The sequence below is a fragment of the Lichenostomus cassidix genome, chromosome 11 (assembly GCF_008360975.1).
Source record: "Lichenostomus cassidix isolate B80296 chromosome 11, HeHo_3.0, whole genome shotgun sequence".
Lineage (NCBI taxonomy): Eukaryota > Metazoa > Chordata > Aves > Passeriformes > Meliphagidae > Lichenostomus > Lichenostomus cassidix.
In genome coordinates, this window is record NC_139492.1 from 13064547 (window position 1) to 13077208 (window position 12662).

General features: G+C 38.3%; 1 long non-coding RNA gene across 2 annotated transcripts; it reads right to left on the reverse strand.

Moving 5' to 3' along the window:
• Positions 1 to 1487: 1487 nt before the first annotated feature.
• Positions 1488 to 11418, reverse strand: LOC146432329 (uncharacterized). Of its 2 annotated transcripts, XR_014854418.1 has the most exons (6): positions 11150 to 11418; positions 8797 to 8880; positions 8210 to 8306; positions 7133 to 7257; positions 4826 to 4933; positions 1488 to 1619 (listed from the first exon to the last, which is right to left on the reverse strand). It is a non-coding gene; the product is annotated as an uncharacterized LOC146432329 (long non-coding RNA). The 2 variants fall into 2 exon arrangements; XR_014854419.1 differs by lacking the exon at positions 4826 to 4933.
• Positions 11419 to 12662: the final 1244 nt, after the last annotated feature.

A 12662-nucleotide genomic window follows, 5' to 3' on the forward strand; every position in this document is an offset into this window, starting at 1 on the left:
ATTTATCGGTCACACAAATCAGTATTTATATTTCCTAAATTGTGAAAATACAGCTCTGGACTTGAGCAATAATATAGTGAGAATTTGCTCCTTGCTGGTTTAAGTGAAATATGCAGCCCTTGCTGGATCCTTTTCCAGGATCATCTCAGTTGCCTCCGCCAGGCTCCTGCACTTCCCAAAAGCAATTCCCGTGCAGTGGCAGTCATTGCTCTTCACCCTCCCCTCAGGCAGTCAGCAGCCACCCAACACTAAAATATCTTCACCGTCTTTTGGCTCTGTTTGGCTGTGTTCAGACTGTTTGGTGCTAGAGACAATGCACTTTGTTTCCCTGCAAGATTGCTTTCTGACAAACATTCCCTCTAAACTGCAGAGCATTCTTGCCTTCTCTTCCATCTCTTCTGTACAGATTGACCTAAAATCCATAGAAGTGACAAGAAAAAGTTTTGCACAGAACACAGTGCTAATAGAGCAGGCTGATAAACTTTGATCATCCATTTAAATGGAGCACCAAGGAACAAAGATATGGCTACTTCTCAAGACAAAGCAATTTTTCAAGAGTGAATTCCAAGCAGGTGGTAACTAAGCAACAGCTCACCTGTACAGGGACTTTGATCACTTGACAAAGCAGATCAGAGCAACACAAGGGAAAGAGGACTAGAGATTACAAAAAAGAGCCTTTTCTTGGCCTATCAGAGAGAAAGATGGAAAATAGCCTAAGAGATGCAGCAAAAAGGAGCCTGATGATTTGGAGAAGAGAGCTGCCGAAGAAAGGAGCTCATGAACATTTTAGTAACCATACTTAATACTTTGAACAGCTTACTTTATTTCAATACCTTTGTTGCTTCACCCAACAATGACAGAAGTATTTGGGGGAGCAAAGAATAGTGCCTCTTCCTCACTCCAAGCTTGAAAAAAACCCAAACTTTTACCCTTGGCCCATGTAGTACCCCTGTGAAAGAGACCTTGGTCAGTGAGGAAGAAGATGGACATACAGAACTTCAAAGGAGTTGCAGGGATAAATAGCAGCAAAGCTGGGAGAAAGCTGATGAAGCTTAGGGTGAAATCTGCTTCAGGATCTAGTTACTAGGGGTACATACTGAGTTAACAGGTATGAAACAGACTCAGGGATGAAGAAAAAAATATTAGGAAATGACACATAGAAATTAATCAACATATAGGAGTTGAAAGGTATATTGCAAAAATAACATCTATAGTATATAAAAAACAATGGAGATGGGCAATAAAGAACAGACAGATGGCAGGGAGGAAGAGCAACAATCATTTTCAAACACCTTATAAATCCATTGATTATAAAGTTCAATTTTATCTCTTGAGGCTGGCAATAAAATAAGTATATCTCATCATTATTACTCCTCTATCTGCATATTGCAGAACTGTTCTGATGCTGACTCCCAGATGAATTAAAACTCCATTTGCCTTCAAAGGAAGTTGAAAATCTGTCATGAGGACAAGATTAGAGCCTGGATTTGTAAGTATTTATTTTTTGTTGGGAGCACCTAGACTGGCCTCAGACAGGAAATGAATGTGGGCAATAGTCAGACTGGTACTTTTTCTGAGGAACTTTGGTATCCTTTCTAGTGCTTAAGGTTGCTCCACTCCTGCGGGAAAACAGGGAAGAACATTTTAATTAAAAATGAACATCCACAAAACTTTATAAGCCATTTTTGCAATTTCATTATTCCAGCTAAAGAAGAAAGATTCTAAAATATTATTAACATCCCTTAAAATATTTATTAAGAGAGATTTAAATTAGCTGTCTCAGTCCAGCTCTATTTTAGTGATTCCATTTCTTTGGTAAATCCAAGATAAGGACCAAAATAATATTAAAATAACAGCAAGAGCATTGGTGATGCAACTGAGTATTAGAGGTTCTGAGTACCAGTTTCTTTTCCTCAATAATTGATAATTATTAAAGTACAGAGTTTCTTCTTATTAAGTCCAGAGTCCACTCAAGATCCTGGGGATCCTTAGATGTTGCTTTTTCTCTGTGAGTTAGAACAGCTGCAAATGACAATGATACAGCATAAAATGTCATATGTGTGCTGAGTGCAATTAAAGATTTTCTCTCTGCATTTGTTTGAAGACTGACAGCTCAGTCGACAGGGCAGCCAAGTTTATGCAGTTTTCTGTAAGCTCATTGACAGTTTTCCCTGTGAAACTCTTTCTGGCTCTCTTCATCAGGTAAAATCCTGAACCTTTGTCAGACAGCTCTTTCAAGAGCAAACAGGATGAGGAGTTCCACCATGAGCAGCTATGAAGTCTCATTAAAAAAGTCTTTCACACTCTGTTGTCCTTGCTCTGTATTATAATGATGGTTTGCCATAAAGTGCAAAGAAATGTTATTCTAATGAACAGAGGAGAGGCACTGCTACACTGAGGCATGATTAACGAGCTGAAGTCGTTCATGAAGTCATTTTACATGTCTGGCTGGTGACCTTTGAATTTGAAGAATTGCATGTAAAGTATAATAGGAGAAATTATTTGCTTAGCCTACAATGTATTCATGGTTTAACAAAGGGATTTGGAATGGGTGATGGTGTGGGAGAAAAGACAATCCTGACACAAAGGGAGATAACTTCTTCCTTCCTCTCTTTTTCATCCCCAGATTCAAATGCAATTGAAGGCCTGGTCTGTGCCATGAGCTCCCCTAGGACTAGGAGCACTTGCTCATATGCCATCATCTGACAGAATTCCCTTCCTTTGGGAAGGCCAGGGAAACCAGAGAGCGTGCAACAGCTGAGGGAGGATCTAACCCTGTTTGGATTGCCAGACGACACAGAAGAAAAACAAGAAAATTAGATATTCTGCTTAGAAGGTTAAAATCCATCCTTTAGATCACTTCAGAGGGTCCATGTCTTCTCCAGCCCATGTGCCAGTGACCCACACTGTCAGAAGCAACCAGCAGCCTCTTTCCCTCATGTGGCATTGGGACAGTACAGGCTATAATATAGAAATTACTGGAATTGCTTCCACTTTGTCCAGGCTGTCCCACTTTCACTAGGATACCTGGGAACCATAACCCTTATAAGTCTACACAAAGCCAGTAAGAGCACAAATCTCTACTTGGCCACTTTCATACATCCCACATGGGATCTGCTTTTGTGGGACTTAGGGGATAGAGGCTTCAGCAGCCTTTGTTCAAAATCTTCCTGTCTGCCAGTTCCTTCTTCTGGCCCTTCTTCTCAACATGAGATGCACCTACTGGCTATAGAAAGCATAATGAGGTACAAGCTACACCCTGGTGAGGCTCCAAAGCATTCCTGACCAAGGGAGCCAGGTGCCAGCTGGTGCTGGGAACAACTTTTCTCACAGCAGAATGACAGGCACACCCACTGCTGCTAAGACCTGCAGTACTATTTCCTGTACATTTTTGAATATAAAGGAAATTACCAAAGCTGTTAGCAGGCAGGACGTGAAGGAGGCGATGAGAAAGGATCAATTAGCTACTTTGCTCAAACTGTAATGATCAAAATGACAAACGATCAAAGGCAGCAAAGAACACTACATGTGGCATTGGAAGAATTCAGCTGTTCTCTTGTACACTGCTGCTTCCAGAGAGAGGTAAAAATGGAAATTCTACCTGCTCTGGCATCTGCAAGAAGTAAGGAGAGGACAGAAGCTAAAAATACTGTTAACCTAGTTTGAAAGTTAAATACTGCTCTAATACTGTACAAGGAGAAGAAGTGCCTTTGTTACTGTTTTCTGACTCTACTGCATTTTCGCTCATAAATAAGAAAGAAAAGTTAATTGGACCTCAACCTTGAGTACTCAGCTGAGAATTTTTCCTCTCCCTCTGCCATCTTCTAGTTAAGAGATCCCTTTGCTTTTAAACTGTACAAGCTTGCATTGCACAAAATGGTTTGGACATGGAATGAAAGATATTTAGCCTTCTTCAGTCTCAAAACCAGAAAGATTAGTCAAATAACAGGAAGAAAAACAATTAAAGAAATTCTCTCTGTATTTTTAGGGTTTCACTCAGAACAGAGTTTGGGAGATTGTACTTTCTTTCATACATCTTATTGTGTGTAAATGAACTACCAAGAGGAAACCTTATTTCTTCCCCTTTCCCTGCAAAAATAATGACAAATTCTTACAATCAAAATCCCTTTAAAATTTTCTACCTACTTTTGTTCAGCTTTGGATCATAGAGCTTCCTTTGAACCACTGACTACATTATTGCCACAGTATCATGGAAACCTTAACTGCTGTTAGGACAAGTACAGTTAAAAGAAGCACTTTTGTGTCCTCCCTCTCTGCAGCCTCAATGTGTAATTTCTTTCCTTCTATTGTGATGAAGTAGACACAAGGATAGATGGTGAGCCAGCCCAGCAAACCTAACTGCATCAAAATTAGTTCAGCCCTATTTTGCAAGGATCATTTTAAGCCAATTTGCCCCCTTTTCTTGTCTATTTCTGTGCCAGCCTAAGTGCATGAAGGAGGGCAGGAATGAGGTGCTGGGGTCAGGGCAGGATGGGAACACTTCCTGAAGCAGTGGAGTTGGTTTAAACTGACTTAAAGTGATGGTTAACCCACAACCTCTGACACAGTTGTAGCCACACCAGATATTCCAACATCAACTCAATAAATTATTGCATTAAAAAGTCTAACAAAAGTGACATCCCCACACAGAAAACTTCAATTTTTTATAATCCTGTATTTCCTGACAAGGGGAGTGACAGGACAACTTTTTCAACAATCATCAGTGGGAAGTATTTTCAACACACAACATAGTACTGCACCCATTTTAAGCCCCTTACAATGCCAGAGAGCCTGGACCATGCTGTGACAAGAAGTAAATACATACTTGTTTTCTAGAGAACCCCTCTAGAGTTGCCAGGCTGTCTCTCAGCAGACTGAGCAACGACACAGTACAGTGAGGAAACATGATGAGCCCAAGGAGCTGGTATGACAGCTGTAAATTGAGAATTCACTTGTGGGACACTACACCAGGGATTGTTTTTTTCTTTCCATTCTATGGAACAGTATAGTTTAAATTGTCTAATGAGAGCAGTAGAAGAGCTAAGTAGGATTTGATATTTTGCTTAATGAGGTGTGCAAAAAATTGCTAATGGGTTTAATCTGCATAAATTTCTTCTGGCATACATATTCCCATGCACCCACACACACTCACTCTACAATTCAATTCCTAATGATGAATTTCATTTGTTCCCACATCAGAATTAAGAATATTTAATGAATTGTAATGCATAGTTAATTATCACATTCATAGCTTAGATCTTGTTTATATTGAGGCTGGATGAGGGAAAAGAGGTAACTCCTTATTACAGCTGTACCAGCGCAGTGTAGCAAGCACAGTGTAAATGGCAGGCACTTGAAGATGAGGCTTGCAACAATTGAATAAACTCTGCTGAGTAACCAAAGTTTATACTTCCCAGGAAAGACAAATCTTCTAGAGGTGTAAAGCACCTTTAAAACATAATACTTTTTCCTCTAGGACTACATATATTAAATATAATCAGAACGGAGCACTGATAAACCCTTAGCAAATCTGGGGAAAAAACATGTAAGTGATTCAAAGATTAATTCTACAGCCAATTCACTGAGTTTACTGCAGAATAGAGGGAAAATAAGAAATACTTTCCTCAGCAAAGGAAATGCATGCAATGCATGGAATGTTGCATGTATTTTCCTTCCGGGGGAAAAAAGGAGAGGGAACATATGTAGAGTGCAATTCAGCTGTATGAACACAAATCTATTCTTGGAATGGAGTGAAGCTATACATTTTTCTCTCAAGTATCTCCAGTCTCCCAAGTCTCTTGCCAGTAGCAATAATAATGGATTTGTTTCTGAGCTACAGCAAATCCTCCTGCATTGTGCAATTATCCCATCATCCCAGACAGTGATCATCTCTCTTCTGTGTCTCCTTTCAGACAGACTGAGTAGTTCCAAAACACAATTAGCCTCTGAAGTATTACATTACTATATGCATAAAATTAAACACCTTGCTGTAGGATTACTTCGCCTTAATTGTGTTGCCAAGAGGTTTCCATTCATTAAAACACCACCATTAAACTGTCTGTTTCTATGAGTAAAGAAGGAGTTGTGAACTAAGCAGTTCAAGAGCTGGGCAGCCTTAGAGAAGCTACTTTCAGAATAAATGTCCATGGCAGGGTGTGCTAAATGATCTTTAAAGTCCTTTCCAAGCAAATTGTTTCTATGATTCTATGAATTTGGCTGATTCTTGACCAGTTCAATCTTAATGTGTGTCTGTAACTCCTTTCTGTCATCGGTGAAAACCACTTTTTCATTTTGATGGTAGTTAGCGCATCTAATACAAAGCAACTAGTGAGGTATCCTTGGACTGTTTGTTGAACAAAGGTTTGAAAGGTGAGAGGAAGGAAGAAGAGAGAGAAGAAATTAAAACAAGGGAGCATCAGCGAGCTGGTAGAGGTTTCAGCAAGGTCTGCCACAGCACTACCTCTAGATATCCTCTTGGGGCTAAGCCATAAAAACACAAGGACAACAGAGAAGAGATAGGTAGAAAATGGACAAAAACACAGCTAGAGATTTGAAACAGATGAATGCAGCTACAGATTTCAAAATAAAACATTTTCAGGCTCGCTGAATGCAACCATTCAATATAACTTGCGAAGATTTGTATTCATTAGCAACATACATTCCCAAATCTCTTTTGGAGTCTATTGTTACCTGAATTCTGTCTTTTACCTCTTCTTCCCTATAAATTTATATGTCAAATTTACTGAAATTTATTGCATAGCATGCTTGTCAAGTAAAATACCTCAGAAAGGTTTTATAACGACAAATAGCTACATTGAATATAATACCAGATCACAACATTTGTAGCTGAGGCTTATTTCATAAAAGACATCAACTATTAGTATTCCCATGATAAAATATCATGCAATATTTTTATTTACACTTAGCTTGTATAATCTAGTGTGCCTAAGAAAATGCTTTTAGATAGCAACTAAAATAATAAGAACAGATTTAAACAGTGGTACTCTGTGTCAAGAAATTATTACATCTCGGCTGAAAATATGAACTTCTTTCCTGAGCTACCTATTATCTATTCAGGAGACTGAAATAACAGGACCATCTGGCTACTTGCAATAAAGGTTACAGTGCTCACCTCTGCTGTCCCTGGTCTGTGCAGAGATGAGCATGGAGGTTTGATATTCCAGATACGTCAGGCTTGTGAGGCTGAACAGTTGCAGTGTTCCCACTATACGGGAGCAGAGGAGAGTTTCTTCCTGTCTTTAACCAGCACATTTCAGGACTTTAGTTATTTGAATGCCCTTCATCAATGAAGTTATTCCATAATAAGGAAGGGCAAGAATTCCAAATTAAATATGAATTCAGAGTGACTCTGTGGACACCTATTTTGAAGGCATAAGTCACCTTCAAAGTTAGTATCACATGGAGATAAGAGTTTCTTATTTTTACAGAACAACCTGGTGTGTTCACCTCATACTTTGCTGTGACATTTTTGACAGTGGTTTACATTTCCAAGTTTTTTGGAAATAGATGATACAAGCATATTAAATTAATTTATACTGATTCCTTGGTCCATATTTCAAATATAAAAGCAAGTAATACATGAAAACTGCTTTCTGGTTTCCATAGCCAAATCCATTTTTAGCAAACACTTACATGGGCTAGTTTGGAATAGACTATGTACCAGTTTTGTCTCAGGCTGTAAAAGTAATTCTTTCATGAGTGCTGTAATCTACACTGTTTGTTATTTAAAAGAATTCAAATTGCTTACAAGGCTTCCCGATAAAGTTCTTAGAAATAATATTTGCAAATACTTTTCTGTGATCTGCAATTTTAATGGGTTTTTCTATATAATAAGAAGGTAGTGCAGATATGGTAACAAATGCATTCTAATTATGAGCTACATTTGTGAGCCTGCCAATTCCCACTGAAATCACAAGAATTAGATGACTCCAGAAACATAAAAACTCTGGATTCCAAAACATTAATTTTAAGTAGTTAAAAAAGGGGCCAAGGCATAACTGATATCTGGCTGAAGGGTTAGTGTGAAGAATTATTTTTAAAAGTATTTTATGTTCCATTAATTTTATGTATTAAATGCCACTTTAGGAGGTTTGGGAGTTTAGCTGCACCAACTGGTTTTCATTGAATTAGAAGAGAATCCTCTCATGGCAGCAGGAATGTAAATCCAAAGGAGTAGATGAGGAGATACTTTGCTTTTAATTCTTTGAGTAAGCCGCTGTCATGATAAATTATGGGAAAGAAACCCTGGAGCTGTGTCTTTTCTTCTTTTTTCCAACACCTAAGAACTTCAGAAAGAAGCCAACTAGGTCATAGCTAGCCACAACACAGTATATCAGTGTTAGGCAATTTATATGTAAGTAGGTTAAGCGATTCCATATATTCAGCAGCTTCTCTACTGACCATGTACAATGATTCACAGGTGCCTACACTGCAATGATTACACAGTTGCAACATTATTCAGATCCAGAATCTCCAGGAAGGGTACATGGAAACACCTATGGAAATTCTCATGAATAAGCCAACTTACACTTTGTGATGTTTAAGTCCAAATACCTGACCTAAAGACTGACAAAACACTGGGGCATGGCTGGGGACACAACAGGCCAAGTTCAGCAAACATATTGGAAATGTTTATTAAATTTCTACATTGGCGTATCAGTAATGTCACAGTAGGTTATGTCATTCAGATTTCATTGTATCACATCATGCCTATCAAATTATAATGGTACCTGACTGGCAAAACTGAATCTAGTATAAAATTTGATTGTATCTTACCTATTTGGGGATTTTGAAAAGCACAGCAGATTATATGTCCTTTAAAGTGTTGTAACTTTCACCACAAACTTGTCAACTTGCTGTCTATCTGAAAAAAAGTATATTCACAAGTGAATGTCCTGTGTCATACAAACATGCAATTAATTGAAACCAGCCAAAATTATAAAGTCCAGTAACAGATGAGCTATATTTATAAGAGTGTCTGGGGATCAAATGATGATTGAACTAAGGTACAGAAAGTTGTCAGCTTTACATCTCAAGCATTAAAGCAGCAGGACAGGCATAACAGGTTCCCAAAGACACACTGAAGTCATGGCATCACGCAGCTACATCTATATATCTGACAATACTGCTTCATGTTTAAGTTACCAATCCAATTTTTTTTAAAAAAATGTGTCAATGTTTAATGATTTTATTTGTATTTTTACGCCTTAAACAGTGACATTGAAGTCCACAGGATCACTGCTGTATTGACTGAAATAGAACCTTAGTCTGCCTGATTTTGGTCTTAAGTTAAGCTATGTTTACTTTTGCATAGCTTAAATAAAAGCTTTCAAAATTGCTCAGATGGAATTTAAAATTATTTTAAAAAATATTTTTAAAAAACATGTAGTACAGGCTGATTGAAACCAACTTGTGAGCTATTTTAATGTTGGTGTGTTTCATGTTGTGTTGCTGGGCTTTAAACCTGGGGATTAATTCAAACCACAAAAGATTTTCTGCTTCAAAATCTTTTTGCCACCAAAATGTGTAGTTTTGACAGGTGTGCTTTTTGAGCAATCTGAAGAGAGTTTACCAAAATGGAAATGCCAGTTAGAGAGCAATACTGAAATTGTCTCAAGTGTGGGCCAATTGCATACAGAGGTTTGAATCTGGAAACTAGGACTGAATGCAATGCTTCACATTGCTGTTATGGATGTCCTTTGTTTGAAAAGAGAAAGTGGCTGCCTGTTCAAATCTCACACACAGGCATGTACACACATTATGTATGTCACCAAGTAAACCCCAGGGTTCTCAGTTAAATAAAGTTCAACACTGGTATCTAATAAAAATGGTGAACATATCCCAAACAGCAGCCACATAATGGTGGAAACCATTGCTGTCTCTTAAAATCAGCAAGTAATTAATGTCTTTTAAATTAAAGACATCTTAAAAACATACAAAGATAAAGCATTTTCCTTGCAAGTGAACTCCTACATACAACATGTTAAAAGAACCAAGTTTTTGTCCTTCCAAACATCCAAAATATATAAAACAAAACAGGAATGTAGATTAGTCACATCCTAAAATTGTGCAAGCAATGAACTAATTTACTTTATTTTTAGAAAGGATTACTTTTCTGTCTTTTTCTTCTTTTGTAGCTGTTATATCATTATATAAGACAAATATATGCTCCCAAAATTATCTGACTGACACTGAGAACTAAGGTTTTTTAGAAATGCCTTTTTCGTGACATTGCCACATCTCCATTGGAAAACAGGAAAACACACAATAGATGTACTCACGAAGTGAAAATAAATGCTTGAGGAAAAAAATTAAATGGTGAGTGTCATTCAATTTGGCACTCAAAATACTTTTCAGCTCTTCTGGTAGGCTGTCCTTGTCATACCATAATGAAGAAAATGAACGATACCCCTTTTTCTGTCTTTAAACGTCTTGCTGCTAGGAATATTTTCCCACTGTTTCTAGCACTGAATACTATTTTGTGTTATAGGTAGAGCAAATGAAGAAACCTACTTTAAGTATAAAATATTGCTCAGTTGGAGTAAGTGTGACTCATTCTGATGAAGGAAAAAATTTTAAGTATTCAGAGTGAATTACAGGTAATCCTATTTTTAAATTAAGTCTCTTACTACTTACAAATACCTGGTTAAACACTGATGCATAGCACTTGTTCTTCCTTCTGAAATTCAGACATCTACTTCATTTACATGCAATATTTTAAATTTATTTAATGCATGCATTTATTTAATACAATGCCTACCTCTGTACTACAAATTGCTTTTACTTGTCATGAATTCTAATGCTCATTTTTTACTCTGCTTTGAAATATCCAGCTACCCTTGGCTTTCTTTTCTCTCCAGCTTTGATATATTGGAATCATTTCCCCAGGCAGCAATCAGTGTTGATAAAAGAGTTTGAAACTCAATTCACAAACACATAGCATATTTGTGGGTAAGAGAACTAGTATTTTATTTCCACTGTGTATCAAAACAAACACGGGAATGCTGCTTCCAATAGAACTGAGTTCCCACAGACATACTGTGGATTTCACAAGTGGTGCTGATTTACAGCATTTAGGGAGTCATTTTATTTCTAGAGATAAAGTTCTAAATGTGCAACTAACAGCAACAGATCACCTTCAATCACAGAAGTATACAATGATGATGTGCACCTCAGCTGTGTTCCTTCTGCTTTTTCCCTGCTCTTTCCTCCCCCGTCCTGCATTTGTCCAGCATTTTCTGCTCTTCTAAACACATTCCCAGAAGCACCACTGGTGTTGCTGAGGGGCTTGGCTGTGTCCCGGGCTGGGGTGGCTCCAGAACCATCTGGAACCAGCCCTGTCCAGCATGGAGCAGCCCCAGCTGCTCCACAGAGACCCCACAGCAATACCTGGGACTCACAGGGCCCTCAGCAACATTTTGTACCTGGTGCTTCCCTCTCAGCCGCATAAACCAGCACTGTGACATCACCCAGGACTTCCACGAAACTCCCAGAATCAGTCCTTCTCTTCACAAACAACAGAAAAGCCCAACTAGCCCCCATAAAAATGCAAATCAAAGTTGCATTTACCTTTCTCTCAGCAATAGTAATTAATTGTGGAAAGAACTGTTGTACCCTGATGCATCTGTGTTCCGTATTTCAACAGCATTTTACACGTGCTGTAAACCAATTTGTCTCACCCACAGCCTTCCAAAACAACAGATGAAAACAGTAATACATCAAATTACAGAATTTTGTTGGTTTTTTCCAAGAAACTTCTGGGATGCACATGATGCAAAGCAGACTACTAATGAGTTTAAAAAGATGGGTAAAATAAGCAGATAGGACAAAGTCTTCAACAGTGTCAGTCTGTCTTACACCCACCGTGATGCCTCCTTATGCCTAAACCATTCTGGAGAATATGTCGCAAATAAACTACAAAAAACCTTCCAAAGGTAAAATAAAATAAAATCCCCTCAGGCAAGAGCAGCAGAGCTGAGTCTGCCTGGCTCTGGAACACACTCTGGCACTGTGAGTACTCGTTTGGTAGGAGCACAGGCAGTGTCTGCCCAGAGCATGTACCATCATTTCAGAGGTACACATTCCTCTCAATTTTTTAGACCTGTGAATAGCAGCAAAACAGTTCAGTCAAAGATTTCCAGTTTTACCACATTCTTACCAATGGGAAGCTTGATAAACCAACATTGCAAGGGCATGGACACTTGTTCTCAGCTCTGCTTTCTTTTTAAAGTTACAGTATATGCAAATTATGTAGAACTAGTAAACTTTAAGAAAGTTACCAACACAATCATAAGCTGAAGCTCAATGTTTCAAAGATTTATTCTGTATATGTGTTTCCTAGCACAGACATTTCATCCTGGCCAGCCTGGGAGATGAGGTCAACATTCCTAAGAGTCAGGTAAATGCCAGTGGAACCTTTCACAGGCACATCAGACGGGAATACACACCAATAGCAATCACACTTATAAACCTCACTCAATTACAGGCTTTTCAGCTCAGGATGAAAAACATGCCTGCCCTAAAGAAATGCATTTAGGCTTTCTCATTTCTGAGTTGTGAAAGAATTATGTCAGCCATCCATTATTGATCTCCTCAGGAAAGACAGCTTAAAACAAAGCAGCTCTGAAGATACTAATACCACA